The sequence below is a fragment of the Bubalus kerabau genome, chromosome 21 (genome assembly GCF_029407905.1).
Source record: "Bubalus kerabau isolate K-KA32 ecotype Philippines breed swamp buffalo chromosome 21, PCC_UOA_SB_1v2, whole genome shotgun sequence".
Classification (NCBI taxonomy): domain Eukaryota; kingdom Metazoa; phylum Chordata; class Mammalia; order Artiodactyla; family Bovidae; genus Bubalus; species Bubalus kerabau.
In genome coordinates this window covers 13,624,688-13,647,167 of record NC_073644.1, presented here as the reverse complement: position 1 = coordinate 13,647,167, position 22,480 = coordinate 13,624,688, and the positions used below count along the sequence as shown (strand labels likewise).

The following is a 22,480-nucleotide window of genomic DNA, read 5'->3' as shown; positions in this document are numbered from 1 at the left end:
TTTATTGTGATCCACACAGTCAAAGGCTTTGGCATAGTCAATAAAGCAGAAATAGATGTTTTGCTGGAATTCTCTTGCTTTTTCCATGATCCAGCAGATGTTGGCAATTTGATCTCTGGTTCCTCTGCCTTTTCTAAAACCAGCTTGAACATCAGGAAGTTCATGGTTCATGTACTGCTGAAGCCTGGCTTGGAGAATTTTGAGCATTACTTTACTAGCGTGTGAGATGAGTGCAATTGTGCGGTAGTTTGAGCATTCTTTGGCATTGCCTTTCTTTGGGATTGGAATGAAAACTGACCTTTTCCAGGCCTGTGACCACTGCTGAGTTTTCCAAATTTGCTGGCATATTGAGTGCAGCACTTTCACAGCATCATCTTTCAGGATTTGAAATAGCTCAACTGGAATTCCATCACCTCCACTAGCTTTGTTTGTAGTGGTGCTTTCTAAGGCCCACTTGACTTCACATTCCAGGATGTCTGGCTCTAGGTCAGTGATCACATCATCGTGATTATCTGGGTCGTGAAGATCTTTCTTGTACAGTTCTGTGTATTCTTGCCACCTCTTCTTACTATCTTCTGCGTCTTTTAGGCACATACCATTTCTGTCCTTCATACAGCCCATCTTTGCATGAATTGTTCCCTTGGTGTCTCTAATTTTCTTGAAGAGATCTCTAGTCTTTCCCATTCTGTTGTTTTCCTCTATTTCTTTGCATTGGACACTAAGGCTTTCTTATCTCTTCTTGCTATTCTTTGGAATTCTGCATTCAGATGCTTATATCTTTCCTTTTCTCCTTTGCTTTTGGCTTCTCTTCTTTTCACAGCTATTTATAAGGCCTCTCCAGACAGCCATTTTGCTTTTTTGCATTTCTTTTCCATGGGGATGGTCTTGATCCCTGTCTCCTGTACAATGTCATGAGCCTCATTCCATAGTTCATCAGGCACTCTATCTATCAGATTTAGGCCCTTAAATCTATTTCTCACTTCCACTGTATAATCATAAGGGATTTGACTTAGGTCATACCTGAATGGTCTAGTGGTTTTCACTACTTTCTTCAACAAAGCACTGCTTTGAGACTCTATTACTTAACTTCAAACATACAATTTAACACACTTTTTTTTGAAAACTAATGTAGACAAGAACAAAAAGATGGCACATGTAAAAATAAGTTCTGGAAAGCACGTCAGAATTTGAAATACTTGTGATCTTCTATGGCTAAAATTTATGAAACATGGAAAATTTGAATATGTCCTTGTAACCAACATGTACTTTTTAACAAATTTATTTTGTAGGAAATTTTTACAAATTTAAATTGTTTTTCAACAGGAAAATACAATTTATTGCCTACCACCATTTATTTTACTATTTCAATAGAAATGCAGCAAGTTTCTGCATCTACTTTTTTCCATGAAATCAACATTTGAAAATATCTACCATCATGTTTCTATTTACTTTATGTAAACAAATTTTTCAAAAGCTCCCTGTACAATATTTCATCCAGTATTAATATGAATTTATAGTTGATAATCAACACTAAACTCCATGGTAAAAAAAAAATACATGTATGTTTTGCTATTTTATCTGTATGTCCAGAATTCAATAACTATTAAGCAATAAAATGCTTGAATAAAATGAATGAATCAATTTACCCAGTAAACACTAAATGGAGGTGTATTCCCTAGTATGTTACAATGCTAGTCAAAGCACCACCAATCCTAGACCCATTCATTCTTTACTTCAGATTTTTTTCCTAGTAGCTTCAACAATAAAAAGACAATTGGGCTGTAGAGAAGCAGATATAGCCAGGCAAGATGGCCTCTCATTTGGGTGGCATGTGAACTTGGAAAATGAACTTGATTGTGAGGATTAGGTTATAGTTTAGATGAGGAACAACATGATTCCTATTGATATTTTGATTTTGTCTCTCACTTTTAGCACTGGATTTCATGAGGTAGTAAAATGCTATTTATTCAACGAATAGTAAATCTGATGCATTGTATCATGCAGTAGGTAAGGAAAAATCATTGCAAGCGGATGTGGAAAGTAAAAGATATATTGGTTTCCTATTGCTGCTCTGATTGCCACAGACTTAGTGGCTTTGAAGCAACTGTCACTGAAAATGTTCATATAAATTGTCTGTTTCCAGACATACTTGAAGGGGTTGGCATTTATGTGGACGAGACAGACTAGAAGATCCATGCAAAGCCTCATATGCAGTGTTTCCTGTTATCTATTACCAATGTTAAATTATAAAAGTTAGGACATCTGGTGGAAAATGTCCTTTTGTAGAACTGATCTAAATGATTACCATAACGTGTTTTTTTAAATAATTTTGTTAGTTGTTAACATATGCCCTTTGAAACAATAAGCATGATGTTATTGCTTTTTTAGGCCACATGTCAATACTGAAAGTTGCCATCCTAACCACTTAGCTAACAGCATGCAGAGAAAGTATGATTTTCTTATTTAAAAAATGTGTTTACCTTTATATTCATGTGATTTAATGGAATATTTGTATAGCATAATATATACAAATCTGTGTATGCATTGTGGGGACATCTGGAAATGAGAATGCAGTGATTCTTATCCCAAGGGATTAATTTTATAAATTACCAGCATATCCACTACTAATAGTCAATTCTTTCTTTCTTCTAAAAAAATAGTAAAAATAAAAACCTGTAGTTACTATCAGGGCTACTTTAGCTAGCACATAGCTTGCTGTAGGGCTAATGTTATTTGTCTCATTTTTAGAGCAATGATTCATGTTAACCAAATTTAAATTAAGAATTACCTACTCTATTCAAATATCTAATCACACTAATTTCAGGAGATTCCTGAAGGGTGTTTTCTGGAATCAATGGGAAAATGTCTATTAATAAATTAGAGTTATGCTGTATTTTATATGGAAAGTTTATTCTAACAGATTAGTACCTGCTATGAAGTATTATATCTTCAGGATTCTAATATCATTAACTCATTCCGAGGTATTTCTTATCCTAGTAAATTTTGAGTAATAAAGTTTCATATTCTTTTAAGTATGTAGAGTGTGTTCCTTTAAGCATTTAAAAATTGCCTTTATTTCCTGCATTTCAATCAGGTTTAACACCAATTATTAAAATACTATATGTATTTAATAAAATACTGCAAGTATTTATTGTTATTTCTGTGTAGAAGTATATAAACTGGCTTCAAAAGAAAATAGTGATATTTAAAATGAAATTCCCATTTAAAACATCAAAACAGACAATCAGTTCTTCTGCATGCTGCTCTTGTCTCTCTGGAGACTGCAGGCTTTAAATGACACTGATTATACCTGTTACAAGAATACATTATTCATGAAATTGGTGGTAGAGCATCTTCAAACAGTCTGTCATTTTCCATTACATTCCATCAAAGAACCATATGCTGCTCTCATAGCGTATTAATACTGAAGCATACATAACACACGCGGAAAGGCATATGGAGGCGTTATACACTTTCTGATGAGTTTTTGAAAATATATATGTAACACTTTGAACAACTTATGATTATGCACTACTTTGGCTAACAAACTTTCAAAAAGGAAGTGATGGGTAGCCATCAGCTATTGGACTTAAGGTGTAATGCAAAAGCTTTCTTGACCTTTCTCCTTATTTAGCAAATAGGGTTAACAAAGTAGTTGTGAATATGAGATGCAGAGAGTATACGTATCCTATCAGTGTCAAAACAATGATATTCAAAGAGTACTAATTGCACTAGATATCTGGTCTGCAGACAGGTAAGAACAGAGGCATAAAGAAATTCAAGGAGGTGAATGGTACTTCACAATTATAAAAAAAGCTGAGCACATTTATTTTGGAGCATTCATCATTTTACAAATTATATTTCTTTTCCACAATTTAGGATGTTGGCTGATAGACCTCACAGTTATTAATGTAAGGAATCTTTGCAGCTCTAAGAAGACTGATACTTTTTTAAACTTAACACCATTTAGCCACACTGGAGACTTTCTTCTGGCTTGTAAAAGCCATGTGCCACTGGGTGATAATATTTAGTTCTATGTTCTTATTACTCTGAAATATGATACTACATTTTTATCAGTGGGAAACACAGTCAGAATGGGTTTTGATTATTATAATAGAAGACTTCTTTCTTCTCACCCCTCTTTTGATAATCAGTCAACAATGGTTGCAAAGAATTCATATGCTGCTGACCCTCTAACTAACTAAGTACATTAAAGACTCACTGCTTTTAAGATTAAGTAAAATAGTCAATGTCTTTAGACATGCAATATCCTTTATTACTTATCTCAATGCTGCATTTTGGGATTTTTTTTCTTATCATTACTTTTGGGAGCAGGAATGAATATAATCTCACCATGTGGAAAACAAAATCTAAAAATAAACAAATTCCTTTAGAGTGACAACGTGGGAAGAAGATTTGTCTAATAGTCTGGAGCTCAGTGAGTCTGTTATGAGTTAATAGGTTAATATCAGAGGATAAGTATTTGATGTTGGTGAGAATACTTGGATTTTGAGCTTAAGATCAGCCTGACTTCTAATGGGAAAGTATTTCTGAAATAAGGAAATTTAAAAATTAGAAAGGCAATAATCAAATTGCATCTATATGCAAATCTATATGTATGAACCAATGATATTTACCAGGATAGAGGTTTATCCTGAGGTTGCCATAGGAGACAATGGATTCTGTTTCTCGATACTGCAGTTAGTCCCAAAGAATCATTATATACTGAACGATGCATTTTCTTTTTCATGATGATTTGAAAGCTATTAAACTCACATAAAGTGCCAAAAGGTAAGAAGGTCATAACTAGAGGGCAGATTGTGTGTATATATATATATATAATGCATTAATAAGTACATATATAAAACATATTATGTATATGTTTAATACATGTAATTGAATATATATATTTATTCACAAAGCATAACCTTTTCTGAAAATAGAGAAAGCAGTAAAAGACCTCAACTTACTTTAAAAGGCAAGTATAAAACCTTTGTCCCATGCATATATATGCATAGAAATATACATAACATACTTGCCTTACAAGTTTTAGAGATTTGCAATTACTGTAAACACTGATCAGTCTTGTCACTTCAACTTCAAAAATTGTTCTTAGCAAGTCCAACTTAGTATCTGAGATTAACTGGCCTATATTTAGAAATGTTTTAATTTTAGAGATAAGTCTATCTCTATAAAATATCAACTGGATATTTTAGAAAGATAGTAATCAGTGTTAGGTTTTCTTCCATTTCTGGACTTAGAATTGATTCATCAAATCTATGAACACCATAACAAGTAACATTTAACATCATTGTATAGTGTAATTAATTAATACTGGATATTGTGATTAGTATGCTTTCAAGCTAACAAAATTTTTCAAAATATAAAGTCCAAAAATTTCATAAGCAATTTAGCAAAGTTTGCATTGCTCAAAAGATGATTGCAATTAAAATACTTCTCTGTCATCTTTCACTTAAGTTTCAGTTTTTACTTCTGGTCTCTGCATTTGGCCACAGCCCTTCATAGTTTTTCCTCTCAAAGGCTGACTGGTACATCGTTCATTTGTCTGTTTTATATAAGGCAGCCTGCTTCTGATATGTGTGGAAATAGATATTTGTTCCTGGAATTTGAATCTTAGTAGCTTTTCTTCTGGTTATGATGGCTCCCAGGCATTTTGATGGCCAGTGGCAACCTACCAGCCTCTCTGCCTTTTTGATCCAGTGTATATTCCACAGCTATATCCTGAGAAGAAGCATCAAAGTTGCCTAGGTCACAGTCTTAGGGTGTCTTTTCAGGATACTAGTTTCATGATGAACATTTTTATATTCCCATATATTTGTGTCTGCAGTAACATGTTTCTTCTCCTGTTCTCTATTACCACCATGATCTCCATTAATTTACCTTATCATTGACTTTTGAATGTTAAGATAAGCTTGCATTCTTAGTATAAATTCTACTTGATCATGGTATATTGTTTTGTATTGTTGTATTTTTTCTTTTAAATAATACTTACTTTTGGGTGTTTTCCTCTCAAATTTGATAAGATTTACCATAAAAACCATATGGTCTTTGAATTTGGGTCAGACTTCAATAAATGTTGGGTTATTTACATTCATTTCATATTCTCTCAGGCTCTTTATGAAAAGATAGCAAACATAAAATTCCCCATAACAATTTTAAGATCTATACTTGAGTGGAATGTTGTCTGCTCAGAGTTGTACACTACTTTCAGCTTCTAATTTCATAGAACTTAACGCTTACAGATTTTGGATTTGAGGAATTGCAGTTGAGCTATTCCAAATCCTGAAAGATGATGCTGTGAAAGTGCTGCACTCAATATGCCAGCAAATTTGGAAAACTCAGCAGTGGCCACAGGCCTGGAAAAGGTCAGTTTTCATTCCAATCCCAAAGAGAGGCAATGCCAAAGAATGCTCAAACTACCGCACAATTGCACTCATCTCACACGCTAGTAAAGTAATGCTCAAAATTCTCCAAGCCAGGCTTCAGCAGTACATGAACCATGAACTTCCTGATGTTCAAGCTGGTTTTAGAAAAGGCAGAGGAACCAGAGATCAAATTGCCAACATCTGCTGGATCATCAAAAAAGCAAGAGAATTCCAGAAAAGCATCTATTTCTGCTTTATTGACTATGCAAAAGCCTTTGACTGTGTGGATCACAATAAAATGTGGGAAATTCTGAAAGAGATGGGAATGCCAGACCACCTGACCTGCCTCTTGAGAAATTTGTATACAAGTCAGGAAGCAACAGTTAGAACTGGACATGGAACAACAGACTGGTTCCAAATAGGAAAAGGAGTTTGTCAAGGCTGAATATTGTCACCCTGCTTATTTAACTTATATGCAGAGTACATCATGAGAAATGCTGGACTGGAAGAAACACAAGCTGGAATCAAGATTGCCGGGAGAAATATCAATAACTTCAGATATGCAGATGACACCACCCTTATGGCAGAAAGTGAAGAAGAACTAAAAAGCCTCTTGATAAAAGTGCAAGAGGAGAGTGAAAAAGTTGGCTTAAAGCTCCACATTCAGAAAACGAAGATCATGGCAACCGTTCCCACCACTTCATGGGAAATAGATGGGGAAACAGTAGAAACAGTGTCAGACTTTATTTTTCTGGGCTCCAAAATCACTGCAGATGGTGACTGCAGCCACGAAATTAAAAGACGCTTACTCCTTGGAAGGAAAGTTATGACCAACCTAGATAGCATATTCAAAAGCAGAGACATTACTTTGCCAACAAAAGTTCGCGTAGTCAAGGCTATGGTTTTTCCTGTGGTCATGTATGGATGTGAGAGTTGGACTGTGAAGAAGGCTGAGTGCCGAAGAATTGATGCTTTTGAACTGTGGTGTTGGAGAAGACTCTTGAGAGTCCCTTGGACTGCAAGGAGATCCAACCAGTCCATTCTGAAGGAGATCAGCCCTGGGATTTCTTTGGAAGGAATGATGCTAAAGCTGAAACTCCAGTACTTTGGCCACCTCATGCGAAGAGTTGAGTCATTGGAAAAGACTCTGATGCTGGGAGGGATTGGGGGCAAGAGGAGAAGGGGATGACAGAGGATGAGATGGCTGGATGGCTTCGGGAGTTGGTGATGGACAGGGAGGCCTGGTGTGCTGCGATTCATGGGGTCGCAAAGAGTTGGACACGACTGAGCAACTGATCTGATCTGATCTGAACGTTTACAGGAAATGAGTGTGGGGTACTCTTTCAGCCCTCCCTCCTTGTAACATCCCTTCTCCCACCCCCCAGCCCAGCTAACGGCTTATTTGGTTTTTAGCGGCTCTGACTGTTTCCTAGAGTTGGACAAAGATGCACCTCACAATTTTCCTTACTTTTTTGATGTTTTTGTGGAGAGACAGTTTGAAGCTGCCCCAAACTGCCATTTTCCCTTAATTATTTCTTGACTTAATTTCAGTTACTCTCTCAAATTTTAGGGGTCAATGGCATTTAAAGTTATTTGACATTGAATGTATCCTTATAGCAAATATCTGAACAGTGTACAGATATCTTCAATAAGTTAATGAAACTAAGCTTCCATGAGATTGAGACTTGCTTGCAGAGACAGAACAGTTAATAATACCTCCTTTGTACCATGTGGTATAGTAGGAGATGTACATTGCTGCTTATACTTAAGATGGATTTTAAAGTCAGAATTTCCATGATATAGTTTTAGTTCAGATACCTCCCTACTAAATTATATTTGCATAGTATTTGAGTTTTTAAATTATATTCATGAGTAAGGATACTCTACAGTTTATAGTTGAGAACTAGTGTACACACGTGTAAGATTACTAGGTCTAGATCCCAAAGGTAAGACAAGAACTTGATGTTGTCTCACTTCTAAGCAAACACAGCTTTTACTCTACCACCATGACTTGAGACACACACGCAAGCATATACACACACCCATCGTTTACACTATTAATACCCTATCCAAAATGTTTCTCCTTTATAACAAGATAATTTGTCCAAATGATGTACATAATTTAGCAATAGATGACTAATTATCACTGATTTTTTTTTTTTTTCGGAAAATTAACCTAGGTCACCTGAATATTGAATTACTTCTAACAAAATGTAACAGTGTACAACCTCAAATATACTTGTTGCCTTGTCTTTGCAGGGTATTTGATTCTAAGCCACAAAGCTTGATTTTGAGTTTGGTTTTGAAGTAGTAATACCTCAGCTAATAAAAGTGTCAGCTTCATGGTGGATAAAGTAGTGATGTACATGAAATGTAATAGTAGAAAGATGTTTCTTGGGCTTTTCATTATAAATATTATATAAATGTTGACCTCTACCCAGCCCCTTGGAGATTTAGGTGTCTGTTTGAATATCCCAGACAGATTTTGTCATGTCACTATATTCTCATATGTGCCTTTTGAAACTGTGCTCTTAAAAATGACACCATTTATGGAACCCGTAAAGAATATGATTTCTCTGGAGTTTTAGGTGATTCTCGTGAAATATTGAAAAGCATGCCATAATAAATATAAAAGTATTAGAACTTTCCTCCAGGCAGTTAGATGAGAGGCTTAAGTATTTACACATCTTATCAAGCTGGCCCTTTAAGTAATTCCTAAAATATATTATAAAAAGAAATCTTTGGAAATTTTAACAGTTAACTTGCATTCAAATAACTGTTTTCTATGTTAAGTTAAAATATTACAACATTAGGAAAATATAGTATTTGATGAAATTAAGCATTGAGTTATAGACTTGAAACAAGTCTCTGTCTCCCCTCCCCTCCACGCAAAAGGTACTATATTCCCTTTTACTCTAATATCGTATTAAGGTCATAAATGTCATAAGTAGTAGAAAAGGGAGGGGTATAAAAATACTTCAAACCAAAAAGCTATTTGGGAATTTGTTCCAGTTCAACAAAGTGATACTGTTTCAAATGGTGTCACCCTTTTGGGGATATCAAGTGATAAGTAGCAGAAGCAACAATAGAGTTACCCATTCTTTGTGTAGCATTTTGGATATGTTTCTTGGCATTTAGCATTCTTTTTTTCTTTTTTTGCTTATTTCCTTAGCCTAATTCCCTAGTTTTCCAGTAAGTCCTATGAGCCACTCAGTCACAGTTTTATACATTCATTCTCTAGATTAGAGTATATTTAAGACGACCTGACTAGTCAGAAGCCTGTTAAAAGTGAGGCTCAAGAAAACAGGTAAAATTTGGAAGCATATCCTTGATCTAATTGGGGCTAGACAAGTACAAACCAGTTAACTACTGAAATATTGCACACAGGCCTAGCAAGCAACAGTATGATGGCTAACTATGTTATTTCTTGTCGCCACCTAGAATAAATTCTCAATTGAACGCAAAACTTTGAGGTCCGTCAAGAAATACATGGCTGCAGGATGAGGTGGTTGAAAAGTCAAAGTAAGGAGGACATATTTAATCCCTAAATCCTTAGCATAATAAACAGTCTGAACCATAGGGGATTCCTGTAACTGTTCTAAAAAATCTTCATAACATTTGCAGAGCTATAATACTTTATGCAAACACCTGTACCATTTTGTTCCCTAAGGAAGCTGAAATGTAATTTGCAGCTTCATCAGATCTCCTCCATGAAAATTTGGATATTTATCAGATAAGAGACCGAGAATTACAAGAGAAGTTTTTCAGGGACTTGGTACATTCCTAATTCCAAAGCCCTAATGATGTTTTATTGGCAACAAATTGCCAAATTTCTTCCTTGAAGGCCAACTCTGTTCTTGCCTTGAATGAATATGTGGTAATTAACCATCCAAATAGGTTCCTTGTAATGGAAAACTAGCTGCCATCCAGATAGCCATAGTCTACAGTCCTCTAGATTCTAGTTCTATAGATTCCTACAGATTTAGATAAAGTATCCTGAAGAGCCTTGTTGAACTCTTTCAGAGCTGCAGGGTTTTGCTAATTTAAACTGCCAACAATCTAAAGAGTATGGGATTGAAAAAGAATTGAATGCTACTGAGATTAAATTATTCATCTGGTTTACTAGTTAGGTTAAATAATAAATTGAAATGTCTAGCTCAAGAAACTAGGACCAGTTTTATTATATTTTCCTAAAGTGATTATGGGCATGTGAGTCACATAACAATGCTAATATAGTATCAAGAATTCTTTGATATACAATAAAGGAAATGATATCTTAATTTATGAAGGTAGATTTCTGATTTAGATTTATCAAGAGCTACCCATATGAGTATCCATGGATGCCAGCTATAACTCAGGATCTCTGCTCAAATACACACATTGCAGGAACACAAACCTCTTTAAAACTAGTTGTTCAGCTGTTTTATTTTGGCCCAATACTGGGTGGTAATGTCATAATTTAATGGATGCCCAATATTTCCATGGTGGTAAGAAGTATTCCTTTATCACAGGCCAGATGGCAGTTTTTAGTTCTTTGCCATAGGGCAAATCAAGAAAATTCAGTGTCAGCATGGTGTTTGTTCATGATAATCAAGAAAAAATTCAAATGATAGTATACTGATGAAAGAATGGGTGGTATGTAGAAGATTTACTGGCATGCCTCCTTTTAACATCATACACGGTAAACGATAGCAAAGTTCTGAGACCATACTGAAGCAGAATATACAAAAACTCATTGGTTAAAAAGACAATGACCAGTGCAAATAATTATAGGCAAAAGGACGAAGAAACAGAAGAGAGAAAACAAAAGCCAGCAAATCCTCCAGCTAGTTTTAAAAACAAAAGTTAAAATTTGTGATGTGTCTATAATGCATAATTTTTCTAAATGAAGTTTTCCCTATGTTTGCTATTAACAATTGCATGTGGATTTGTAATTAATTGTATCATTTAATACATAGGTTACAGAGACACATACTGGTGAGGAATGGATCTACTGGGAACCATTGACCGAAACCACCTTTCTTGGTCAGCCAGGCATGATAATAACTGCTTGCTTGAGTTCTTTCTCAATAGGAGATCCTGATAAGGAACATGGAACTAACAAGCTACCATAAGGCAGGATAATTTGGGAGGGGCCAAACGGAGGGAGGAGACACAAGCCCATGATATGTTCTGCCAATCTCCCAGAAACCTTCGTGCTGGATTCCATGTTATCGGGGAGATCCACACTCAACATGAAAGGACCCTGTGTCAGATCGCATATGGGCACAAGAAAGATGATTGGGCACAGACAACCTTAAAACTCATCCCATTACCATAAACCCTGAAATGGGTGAGCCATAAGGCAGAGCAGTTCTCCTTGAGTCCCTTACCTTCTGCTTTCTGCCTGGGCGCCCCTTTCCAATGAAGTCTTTTTTTTTTGTTTTCCATTAAAATTTTATTTCCAAGATCCCTGAAACTTTAAAATTCTGTTTAGCATGTTCTCAAACTTCAGTCATTTCAGACAGTGTAGCATTTACAAAAGGATAAGCATAGATATCAACAGAATAAAATACTGTTCAGAATTAGACACACATATATATGATCAGTTGGGTTTTAACAAAGGTTCCAGGCAATTCAATGAGTAAAAAGAACAGTCTTTTCAATAAATGGTCCTGGAGCAATTGATCATCCATATGTAAAGGAAGAAAAAATAACCCACACACTTCAAACTTTACCTCAGACCAAACAGAAAAAAATAACTCAAAACATATCGTAGACCTAAATATGAAGGCTAATGCTCTAAAACAGCACAGAAGAAAATCTGGGGGCTCAGGTTAGGCAAACATTTCTTAAGACACAAAAAGCAGGACCTACTTTTAAAATCTTTTTAAATGGATAAGTCCAGTAAGTCTTTTGCTTTGTCAGCATGTATCTCCTTAGAAAGTTCATTTCTGAGTGTCAGACAAGATCCCGCTCAAGTGTTGAAAGGGGAAATTATCAGCAGTTCAAGGAAAAGTTGAAAGAGGCAAAGCTTTTTTTTTATGTTTGAAGACAGATACGGAGATTAGTGTATGTTGATATTTGTAGCTACAGTTATGTATTGATTGGACAATTTTGAATACTTAATATCGGAAATCTCTTACTATGTTTAAGACACTGTACAATGGTAAGCCTGAGCAAACATTCCCATCTAGTGAGTTTAAAAGACATCTAGTCCTTGATGTTTGGGAATTTGTCACTGAAGATGTCTATCATTATGAACCACTATATTCCAGACACTAGACACATATGTAGCATATTCATGGGAAGTTACTAGAAATCAAGGTGAATTAGATAACAAAATGTGAAATTCAGACCCAAAATATAAAATACCAAATTAATTTTACAGCAAGACAAGTATCTGCCTTGCACTAACAACACTTAGAAGCTGAACTTCACAAGTTGAACACACACCCCAGATAGAATAAAAAATCATGTCTAAAACAAAAAATCGCCAAAATCAAACCATATAAAAAAACGAGACACACAAAAAACACACTTGACTATAAATAAAACAGATTCTATGGCTTGTTTAGAAAGGAAAACTGTTGTTAAATCCATTTCAAGTTTAAACAATTCAGTCTTGTTACCAGAGAGGTCAACTCAAAGAACTCATTCTGCCGGTTTTTAGACACCACCATGTCGATTGCATGAAAGAATAAAAAATTTTCTTACCTCCATCCAGCAGGGATGGGATGTGCAGAGCAGTCCCTAGACTGTATGTAGACTGGCTTACCTTTCGTGGTTCACTCTTACACGGTCATTCTCCCATGAAGCAACAAGGATTTTGTTCTGTATTCCAAGTACAAATGACCTGAAAAACCAGATTGAAAGTAGTTTATTCATTTTTACTTGCAATTACAAAGTTTTCCATTGAAATTAAATCCTGAAAAATGAGAACAAATTGTAGACCCAGTTTGGGGTCTTGTCTTATGCATTCTTGTACCTTCCTCACCTAGCAAGTGCCTGCCTCATAACACAAACTCAATAATGCATGATATTCTGAATTGAGGGTGACTTTGTACAACCTATGCTACGCTATGCTATGCTAAGTCACTTCAGTCGTATCCGACTCTTTGTGACCCCAAAGACGGTAGCCTACCAGGCTCCCCCGTCCCTGGGATTCTCCAGGCAAGAACACTGGAGTAGGTTGCCATTTCCTTCTCCAATGCATGAAAGTGAAAAGTGAAAGTGAAGTCGCTCAGTCGTGTCCGACTCTTAGTGACCCCATGGACTGAAGCCTACCAGGCTCCTCCGTCCATGGGATTTTCCAGGCAAGAGTATTGGAGTGGGGTACCATTGCCTTCTCTGTGTACAACCTATAGAATATGTAAATAGGTGATTAGAATCTAAGATACTCTGTAGAGACATAGGATGTTTCTTTAAGCGTTGCTACCTTTTAAGCTGAAATATTTGATGTAAAATGCTGTTGTTTAAAAGTTCTATCATTTTATTCTATTGCTCATCTTGTAAGGGGTAACAAAAATCATATTCAAATGACAGAAAATATTGTGTTTAGCCAAGTGCAATATTTGTTTTTTATGTCTTAGGGGAAAAGGGATGTCAAATCTGTATTCAATTATAATGAAATCAAAATTTCCCAGTTAAGGATTTGGTCAGAAAGCGGGTACTTTGCCATCTTAGTAAAAGAACACAAGTCTACTCCATACACTATATAAGCTAAGCTAAGTCACTTCAGTTGTGTCCGACTCTGTGTGACCCTATAGACGGCAGCCCACCAGGCTCCCCCATCCCTGGGATTCTCCAGGCAAGAACACTGGAGTGGGTTGCCATTTCCTTCTCTAGTGCATGAAAGTGAAAAGTGAAAGCAAAGTCACTCAGTCATGTCCGACTCTTCACATCCCCATGGACTGTAGCCTACCAGGCTCCTCTGTCCATGGGATTTTCCAGGCAAGAGTACTGGCGTGGGGTGCCATTGCCTTCTCCGACACTATATAAAAGGGTTTACAAATTCAAATGTGTGTGAAGATGTGTAAATTTCATATTCCTGTAGAAAATGTGGTAAGAATGTGTGATACAATATTTATGTCAATGGTATTTTCCCAGGAAAAATGATACTCTTTATCAGAATGTTTTAAAATATAACTTCTTTATTAATATCTCCATAGCCTTGAAATTTATTTTAATAATCAACTAATCTGTCACAAATGAAAACTGACATTCAGTTAAGTATGTATCAAAAGTATTAAGACGCATTTACCTCAATTTTGTTTTTAAATCTCAAGAAAATCATTATAAATAGTACCTGCAAGTCAATGCACTTATACTTTTCAAACCAGTTGGCTGTTTGTATTTTAATCTCTAATTTAAAAAAGCATTCTAAATTATGCTAGGAGGAAAACATTTCCAGGCAGAAAGTATATTGTACTATTTAGCAATTTATGCTATTATATACCGGAGAAGGCAATGGCAATCCACTCTTGCCTGGAAAATCCCATGGACGGAGGAGCCTGGTTGGCTGCAGTCCATGGGGTCGCTGAGAGCCGGACACGAATGAGTTACTTCACTTTCGCTTTTCACTTTCATGCTTTGGAGAAGGAAATGGCAACCCACTCCAGTATTCTTGCCTGGAGAATCCCAGGGACGGGGGAGCCTGGTGGGCTGCCGTCTATGGGGTCGCACAGAGCCGGACACGACTGAAGTGACTTAGCAGCAGCGGCTATTATATACTCATATATATTAATACTACTTGAGAGAATTTTAAGTTGGTATTTTGATCAAAATGGTAGAAAAAGCTGTCATCCTGTAGGTTGTTAGCACAATCAATTGCTAGAGAAAACTATTTTAGTACGTCTTTTTCTTCTCAGTCTTGACTCTAATTTTACATTTTTTCTTTCCTAGATTTGGGTGGTTAACATCTTACTTGCTTGCTCTCATTTTTTATATATTAAAAAAAAAGCTGAGCTAACAGAACAGTCAAGGAAGAGAACTGACATCTTTATTTTATTTTATATTGAGGCCCTAAGTCATCCAACTGTGAAGGTCTCTCGTTATCACATGAGACAGTTTGTGTCAGGATTTAATTTGGTAATTCTACTACTTCCCAATGAGAGAATCTCATGTGAAAAATTGAGAAATTTATTTGTTCACTTGCAGAATGGTATTTAACCCTCATAGTCTCCCTTCTGGAATAGAATAATAGAATAATCTGCCTTTCCTATTGCATGAAAGGGGGATTTTCAGAACAGAGAAGCTGGAATGCTAACTCAGAACACAAGCACCTGATATGGAAAACCAGACAGACCACCTCTAAAGACTTTCCCATATAACATATGAGCTCAACTCTTCAGCAAGTTTAAAATATGGCAGATAGTGCTTAAAGATTGCAGGTTAAGTTTATATCTGGGACAAAGAACACTTGATATGGAGACTGGTTTTTATCTATTGGGCCATTCCTTCTGAAAGAATTTCAGGACTTCCCTGGTGATCCAGTGGTTAAGAATGCACCTGTCCATGCAAAAGACATGAGTTCAGTCTCTGGTCCAGGAAGATACCATATGCTGCAGGGCAACTAAGCCCATGTACCACAACTACTGAGTCCATACTCTAGAGTTCAAGAGCTGCAGCCCTAGATCCTGTTCTCTGCAACAAGAGAAGCCACCACAGTGAGAAGCCTCACACTGCAACTAGAGAAAATCTATATGCACCAATAAAGACAGCTGTAAATAAATATACAGAACATCTTTAAAAAAGAGACACCATTTGTCCCTGCTTCAACTCAGCCCAGGATTTAAAAAGAGAAAGACGACCCAGAGGGATGGAATGGGGAGGGAGGAGGGAGGAGGGTTCAGGATGGGGAACACATGTATACCTGTGGCGGATTCATTTTGATATTTGGCAAAACTAATACAATTATGTAAAGTTTAAAAATACAATAAAATTAAAAAAAAGAAAGCATTTCAATTAATAAATGATTCTAAGAGGGAGAAACAAATACTCAGCTTTTATTAAAATGTGGTTTTTAGGATTATTTGCCTGTGTTTCCATCTAAACACTTTTTCTATATTTTACCAAAGTTGGAAATAAACACTTTTCTTTTCACTTTATATAGAAAAAGGTACAATTTGGATAATATAAAGAATGATTCTATTAAAAGCTATATGTGCACCTACTCATAGCATGGTTGTAGTAAAAGGGATATGGAAACAAGATTAGAATACTTAGATTCATTGCTAGGGTCATGAGAGATAACAGCAAAGGCTTCGTACAATCTTGATTAGTGTGCAAAATACAGGCTAGTGCTTGCCAAAGCTGCCATCAAAGATACATGCATTGCATCTGAATCAGTGATACATAGACTAATTGATCACACAGCCCTAAGTGACCATCTTATACAGAAAGATTAATGGATCATTGAGGCCCTGAGAATTAGCTACTGAACAAAATACATGATTCAATTCAACTTCTCACTACAAATATGGCCTGGGTACTGCAATTGGCCACTGAGAGCAACAGGATGCTAGAAACAGGTTCTCTATAGCAACCTGTACAGAACTTTCACCTTTGTTGATATGGAATCAGACACCTCACAGAGAAATCGCAAGTTGGACAAACTAGACTCAAACTTACTACAAGTAAAGCATATTCCATATCATAATGGTCACTTAGGGGCTTATAAGCCCTATATGAATATAACTACAGTTTGAAATATGTATAGACAGATCACAGACTGATGGAATCCTGGAAGGTGTTGATAAACACCCAAATCATGTTACTGTTATAAGGAGTTGTTTTTCAGTGGCCAAATCGTGTCCGACTCTGTGGGATTCCATGGCCTGTAGCCCACCAGGCTCCTCTGTCCATGGGGTTTTAGCAAGAATACTAGAGTGGGTTGTTATTTCTTTTTCCAGGGGATCGTCAAAGAGCAGGGATTGAACCCATGTCTCCTGCACTGGCAGGAGGATTCTTTATCACTAAGCCGAGAGTACTGATGACCTAAATATTGAACATGTAGCTCTTCCTAAGGCTGCCAGAAAGTGTTTTAATTTTTTTTATAGTTTGAGACTGAAGTAAAGAATATCAGGAAAAGTTAGATATAAACTTATTGTGTCAAGTAAATGAGCAAATATTTATTCAAGGCCCTATAAAAATGTATAGGAGTGCAAAAGGGTTTCTTAGCTGGAGATAATTCTATAGTATAAAGCTGTTCTATCATTATTTTGTTTTTTGTTTTTTTAAATTACAGAATAACTAAGTTAAAATAATGGAGAATACCAGATAGCTTAAGATGATTCCATTGGCTACATAGTAGAGATGAACGTGTGTGTGTGTGTGTGTGTGTGTGTGTATGAACTTTGGCCCTTAGCTTTCGTAAAGCTAAGAACAAGTATGAACATACATCCATACTCTCTTTTGTGAGATACAATATATTTAATATAATATGAGTGACTGAACTGAACTGAAACTTCATTTATAACTGCCTAGAATCCTAGGTGGAGAAGGCAATGGCACCCCACTCCAGTACTCTTGCCTGTAAAATTCCATGGATAGAGGAGCCTGGTGGGTTGCAATCCATGGGGTTGCTAAGAGTCAGACACGACTTCACTTTCACTTTTCGCTTTCATGCCTTGGAGAAGGAAATGGCAACCCACTCCAGTGTTCTTGCTTGGAGAATCCCAGGGATGGGGGAGCCTGTTGGGCTGCCATCTCTGGGGTCGTACAGAGTCGGACACGACTGAAGTGACTTAGCAGCAGCAGCAGAATCCAAGGTACTTAGCGAAGTCCTGTAGGTACGTCTACAGACTGAGGGCATGATCACATGCAATGTTACTAAGAATGTTATTAAAAGTTGATCTATATTGACATGATCTTCAGGGAAATGTAAACCAAACCCACAACAGACCGTCACCTCACACCTGTTAGAATGTTTGCATTCAATAAGACTAGAAACAAGACCTGGGAAGGGTCTAGAGAAAAGGGAACACTTTCGCGCTGGTGCTGGGACTGCAAATTGGTGCAGCCCCTACGGGAAACAATACGGGAACCTATTCTTCTAGTAGGACTGCCTTATGATCGGTAACCCACTTCTGGATATGTTTATTCAAAGAACATAACTATACTAACTGGAAAAGATATACGCACCTGCATTCTCATTGCAGCATTATTCACAATAGCTAAGTCATGGAAGTAACCTGGTATCCACTGGTGGAAGAATGGATAAAGAAAATGTGGCATATATTATAAATTGGATATTATTCAGCCATAAAAAAGGAAGCCTTTGCAACAGTGCAGATGGACCTTGAGGATACTGTGCTAATTCAGATGAAGAGAAATGCTGTAAGAGCTTGCCTTTATGCAGAATCATAAATAAGCAACAAACACATACAGAGAATAGACAGGGGTTGCCAGAAGTGAGGGATAGGAGATAGGCCAAAGGGGTGAAGGTGATCAAAAGTTATGAACCTCCAGTTACAAGATAACCGAGTACAAGTCCAGGGGATGGTAGTGCACAGCATAGTGACTATAGCTAATACTGCATTTTATATTTGAAAGTTGCTGAGTATATTTTTTAAATTATTTTATTCAAGTATAGTTGGTTTATAATGTTAATTTCTGCTGTACAGAAAAGTGATTCAGTTATATATATATATACACACACATTATTTTCTTTTCCATTGTGATTTATCACATAATATTGAGTATTGTTCCCTGTGCTATACAGTAGAATCTGTTGTTTTTTCATTCTATATATAATAATCTACATTTGTTAGCCCCAAACTCCCAATCCATCTCCCACCTTTCTCCCACTTTGCAGCCACAAGACTGTTCTCTATGTATGTGAGTCTTTCTCTTTTGAGAACAAGTTCATTTTTGTCACTTTAGATTCCACATACAAGTGATATCATATAGTTTAATCTTACTGACTTACTTCACTTACAATAATAATCTCTAGGTCCATTCATGTTGCTGTTAATGGATTATTTCATTTATGACTGAGCAGTATTTCATTGTATACATGTGCATCTTTATTCATTTGCTGATGAACATTTAGGTTATTTCCATGTCTTGAAAATTGTGATTAGTGCTGCTTTGAATCTAGGGGTGCATGTACCTGTTTGAATTAGCTTTGTCCATATATAAATGGGATTCCTGGATCATATGGTAGTTCTATTTTTAATTTCTTGAGGAACTTCCATACTGTTTCCTTAGCGGTTGAACCAATTTACATCCCTACCTATAGTGTAGAATTCCCTTTTCTCCACACCTGTTAAGAGTAGATTTTAAAAGTCCTCATCACACACACACTGGTATAGAAATGATGTTAAGTGGACTTCATGCTGTGATCATTTCAAAATATACACAAATTAAATCTTGCTGTTCACCTGAAACAAGTTTGAGATATAATTGACATAATACTGTCTCAAGTCTTCAGAGATTATTGGGAATTCAAATTACTAGCATTTTCCTAATTACTAGGGGCTTCCCAGGTGGCACAGTGGTGAAGAATCTGCCTGCTGATGCAGGAGATTCAGGTTTGATCCCTGACTCAGGAAGATTCTCAGGAGGAGGAAATGGCAACCCACTCCAGTATACCTGAGTGGAAAATTCCATGGACAAAGGAGCCTGACAGGCTACAGCCCATGGAGCCGCAAAGAGTCAGACATGACTGAGCACACACACACAACTGATTACTAGTGTTTTAAAATAAGAAATGCTGCTATTTCTTTTGAACCTAAAGCTATCGCTGCTACTCTATTGATACTATAACAGCAGGGGTGTGGGGAGTCATAAGGACAGTGATATGGGTTATTCTTTGTGCATAAATTATTTGAAAAAAGACCACTCTCAATTGATAAAGTAGTTTAATACGGATTTTCATTATGTAAAGCTAAATCTCCAAACACTGGAATCAGAAGTATGGCTGCGGGACTTAACCTAAGATGCCAAGTTTAAATTCCAAAACATAGTTTTAGTAGAAGTATATCACAAATGTTGCATGGGACATACTTAAAGTATTACTTGTTATTTAATTGAAATTCAATTTACTTGATATCTTGTGCTTTATTAAACAAGCCTGAACAATTTTAACCTTAATAAAAATACGAGATGAACTCTTTATTGTAGATAGGGCAGCATCACTGCAGATCTATTTTAGATTGCTTTTTTATTCCCTCTGGGTGGTTGTGAGATAGACAGACTGGGACCTGGGACCCTTGACTGCAGTGCTTCCATCTGGACAAATGCTCACTTAAGGGACCAGCTCACACCTTCCTCCTCAGACAGGGAGCAAAAGTCCTGTTACTTGTTTTTGCTCCCTCATGCTGCAGGCAAGATAATAAAGCCTTGCCTGAATTTCTCCTCTGGCCTCTCATCAATTTCTATTGATTAAAGAGCCCAAGAAACCCAGATGGCAATAGTTACACAGAAATATGTGGAGTCTTCAACTTAAAGAGACATACACAGAATTAAAACAAATCTGAAAGGGTTGCAGGATCGTAGGAATGAAAAGGAATCCTGCTAAAGCCAAGTTCCTCTAGGAGATTATGATTAACTTCTATCCCATATAGTCTTCCCTTTCTTGTTGGAAATCTGTTTGCCTCAAGACTGAGGAGTATCAAAGAAAACGGAGGATTGAAACTGAGCAGAACCTTGTGGGGTCCTCCCAGATTCAGAAGCCTTCCCAGACCCCCATTTGTTTGTAGGAAAAAGGCTTCAACTTACTCTATCTTCCTTGAGTTCTACTGGGCAGTTTCAAACAATGAGTAATCGGGTAAATGAGAATGTGGATACAAAGAAGCCGGCAAACAACAGTGCAGTGATAAAGCAGAGTCCTCCTTCCTCCTCAAGGGATGCAAAGCAATTTATCTTAGAGTTTTTCCTACAGGAAATAAGGCCCTCACCAGTGTGGAGGTGAGGAACTGCATGCTGAACACAGCTCCTGAGGCGTTGCCCTGTTACCTCCCCACAAGCCCAGGAGAAGAAAAATCACATACCCCGCAAGCCTCACCCCAAATTTTGCCTTTAAAAACTCTGAAACCCACTGGGGAACTCACAAGCTGCCAGCTCTTCTTGCTTGACCCTTGCAATAAACCTGCTTCTGTTTAAACTTTGAAGTTTGTTTTCTTGGCCTCACCATGCGTTAGGCCTAAGAACTTTGGTTCAACAATACTAACAGCTGTAGAGAATGAGACCAAAGGGGGCAACCTCCATTGGGAAAGCACCACTCCCAAGCCTTCAGTAACATAACCTGTATATCACAGTCTCTTGTTACTACAAGAAAGAATATAGTTTTGCCTGTTCTCAGGAGCTAGTAGTTTGGAGTGGCCTGGAGAAATTGTTGCAAGACATCAGGAGGAGACCACAGAGCACCTAGGGCCCGGCCTCTGGAATAAGAGGGGTCTGTTACATGCTATCCAGGAACATCAGAGCTTCAGAGAGGTACCTCAGAGAAAATGTAAGAAAATTTAGGAAGAAACTTTAGAAGGCAAGTACTAGGAAGCTTCTCTATTTAAAAGATATGTTGGAGAAGGGAGAATTAATTAAACAGTCTATCATCTCTGTATTAGTTTGCTCTCACCATTGTAACACATTATCATAAAATTAGAGGCTTGAAACAACACGAATTTTCTTACAGTTATAGGAACCAGAAGTCCAAACAGGTCTCATGGTGAAACCATAGTGTTGGTGGGAATAGCTTCACTCATGGAAGTCCCAGGGTAGAAACTGTTTACTTGCTTTCCCTGGTTTCTAGAAACCATTTACTTGCTTTCCCTGGTTGCTAGAAACTGTCTGCATTCTTTACTAAAGAACCTCTTCTTCACCTTCAAAAGCCAATGGCCACAGCTGGGCAAACTCCATTTCCATCATGACGCTTCCCTCTCTGCTCTCCAGCAACCCTCTTCCTCTTGTAGACTCAGGGGTTGCATTGGTTCCACCTGAACTTCCAGTCAACTCTCTCCTTAGGAGAATGCTTGTGATTACATGGGGCTCACCTGGGTAGACCATACTGTGGCTTTCTCTCTCACTCCTTTACAAGGAACCCTGTTGTACTTGGAAATTACAAGATAATCTTCCCATTTCAAGATTCGTAACCACATCTGTAAAGTGTTTCC

The 22,480-nt window shown here is 37.0% G+C and overlaps 1 long non-coding RNA gene across 16 annotated transcripts in view; it reads right to left on the bottom strand.

Annotated features, from left to right (window-relative positions):
• The window catches only part of LOC129636135 (uncharacterized), a 329,885-nt gene extending 307,621 nt beyond the window's left edge, over window positions 1-22,264 (bottom strand). For 8 of the 16 annotated variants that reach the window (XR_008706675.1, XR_008706673.1, XR_008706677.1 and 5 more), the window contains exons 1-2: window positions 22,001-22,136; window positions 13,144-13,221 (exon numbers count right to left, since the gene is read on the bottom strand). This is a non-coding gene — a long non-coding RNA (uncharacterized LOC129636135). Of the gene's footprint in view, window positions 1-3,054; window positions 3,311-13,143; window positions 13,222-22,000 lie in introns of those variants that run through there. The other 8 variants (XR_008706670.1, XR_008706671.1, XR_008706667.1 and 5 more) reach the window with 5 other exon arrangements.
• Between the last annotated feature and the right edge of the window lie 216 nt (window positions 22,265-22,480).